Genomic DNA, 2,780 nt, shown 5'->3' with positions numbered 1-2,780 from the left:
TTCCCTGTAAGGTGGTAAGCCTGGTAACTCTTCAAGGAACACATCTAAGAATTCTTGTACCACAGGTACATCCTGAGTTTTAGTTTCTTATCCTATAAAACTGTTACATAGGCTAAATAGGCTTGACATTCTTTACTTAATAGCTTCCTAGCCTTTACTGTTGATATTAAGCTTCCTGGAAGTATTCTTTTATTTCCTACCAGGGTTATCTATTTTTCTCCTGGTTTCCTAAACACTATTTCTCTTCTAAAGAAATCCATAGTGGCATAGTGTTTACTTAGGAAATCCATACCTAAGATAACATCAAACTCTAGTAATTCTAATGGAATCAAGTAAACCCAAAAACTCTGATTTCCAAGAATTACTTCACAATTCCTATAATACTCATGTACAACTAGAGTATGTACTACAGGTGTAAAGATAAACAAATCTTCATTCATATGCTCAGGCACTCTATCTATATGTAATGCACACATGCTAGATATGAATGAGTGCGTAGCACCAAGATCAAATAATGCATAAGCGGATTGATTACATAAAGTTATTGTACCAGTTACGACATCTGGAGCCTCTTCTATTTCCTGGTGTGTCATAGCGTATACTCTACCCTGCTACTGTTGTTGTTGCTGTTGGAGTCGTCCAGCTACCCATTTCTGCTTAGCGACACCGAATCCCTCACCCCGAGTTCTGGTTGCTCTAGGTTGGTTTACAGTCTGTGTAACTCCTCTTTGCTCATTCTATGCTCCATGACCTAGCTGAGGACAATCTCTCTTGAAATGCCCTGCTTGTCCGCACTGGAAGCACACATTCCTGTTTCCATAACATACTCATGTATAAGGGTTTACCACAGTTTACACAAAGTGGTTTCCTTCCTGTACTTGCTACTGACTCGCTAGCACGACCTGATACTGATCAACCACTCGGTCCAGCTGCAGGTCTTGACCTTTTTCGACCTGAGCTTTGTTGGCTCGTGCCTCTAAAACTCCTTATACCTGACTGTCCCAAGAATGGGGGTCTAAATCTCTTACTTCTCGTTTCTCCAGGCATTCTAAACTATCCTTCACCTAGCTGGACTATATCTTACCTCACTACACTCTGCTCTACTCGGATAGCGATCTCAACTAACTGAGTGAAATTCACCCAATTGGATGTAGAGGTAACAGGTGTACATATTTTTCTTCTTAGACCATTTTCAAATCTTCTACACCTCTCCTTCTCTTCTGCGATGATCGGAAGGGCATACTAAGATAACTTAGTAAATCTTTGTTCATACTTAGCCACCGTCATACTCCCTTAGTTAGCCTAAGGAATTCCTCCCTTTTCGCTTCTTTAAAAGAACTAAGGTAGTATTTATCCTTGAATACTTGTCTGAACTCAAACCAAGTCATAGTTTCCAAACTACTCCTTCTAGCCTCTATCACTTTCCACCATTTCTCAGCCTCTTTCTGCAGCAAGAATGCTGCTAACATAACCTCACGGTCCTCAGGGTACCTCATAACCTTAAAATATTCTCCATCAAATCTAGCTAGATCTCAGCATCTACTGGATCCGTGGCTCCACCGAACGTCGTGGCTTCTAAAGCTTTCAGCCTCTCGACGCCGAATTTCTTTTCTGGATCGTTCTGAATCGATCCTACACTCATCGCCAATCTTTGAGTGATTCTATCCAATACTTGATCCTCCATCTGAGGTTCTACACCTACCCTTGCTGTACTCAACTCGTCTACAGAAGTTGCTTCCTACTCTACTGAGTCTCTAACTCTTTTTCCCTTCGGATCTGGGTCCCGTCTAACTTCAAGACCTCCACTGGTAAGGTCAACATTCCTTTTCTCAGTCTGCTTGCTCCGCTTGCCACTTCTCCTCAGAATCTTACCCTAAACTTTGAGCTCAAAACTTCTTTTGGTTAGGCCAGAATCACAGAATCTTCAAGACTGGCCAAACTGATCTCACGGCCTGACCCTTCTGTCTTCTTTTCAGTTTCCAACCTAATCCCTTCGAGCTTTTCCTCCAGTAGCCCTACCCTAAAAACTAGACTTTCAGAGCTTTTAGGTGGCTTTAGAATCACTCCAAACGCACGAGTAAACTGGGATGCGTCCTCTTCAGACCTCACTATCCAATGCGCCCTCTATGTCTAATGCATGAATTTGGCTCCAACGCAAGGTTTGCTCCACTCTCCCACTCTTTTAAGGTATGTCTGAGTTGTGATCTAAAAAATCAAGTCTCTTGGCTCTATTTATAGGCGTTGACACCTTCTCATGATTTAACACCAACTACTTGGCTGCATGGCCAAGTGTCTTCTTTTCATCCCATCAACACAATGTTGTGGTCATCGCAAGTTTTGTCTTTTTCCCACATTGCCAATGCATGGGCCTCCAATCTGATGCCACCACTTCAAATTCTTAAGGCTTATGGCTTTCCTACCAAGAAGGCACATGGTTTTGATGATGTTATCCTGATGATTTCATCCTTGTAGGCATCCAACTCTTGGTTGCTCAACGCCTAGTCCATAAGCAACGCATAGCCTCTACTTCATGCATAGCAAGCCAACTCACTATCTTGAAAATTCAACTTAGCCATCGCAAGGAGCTAACCATCACCAATGCATAGGGTGACAGTCCATTCTTAACGCATGGCTCACTTGCTCGGCTTTCTTGACATGGGCGCATGCTTCTGGCCACCAACGCATAGATGCGCTGCACAAGCTGGCCGCTCGACGTATAGGCGTGCTTGGCCGCATGGGCTGCGCATGACACCTTGACACTTGGCCAGGTGCTTAAGCGC

Source organism: Benincasa hispida, chromosome 3 (assembly GCF_027475165.1).
Source record: "Benincasa hispida cultivar pf3 chromosome 3, pf3_genome.v1.1, whole genome shotgun sequence".
In the NCBI taxonomy this organism is placed as follows: domain Eukaryota; kingdom Viridiplantae; phylum Streptophyta; class Magnoliopsida; order Cucurbitales; family Cucurbitaceae; genus Benincasa; species Benincasa hispida.
The sequence above is the reverse complement of the archived record's forward strand: the minus strand, read 5'-3'. Positions refer to the sequence as shown.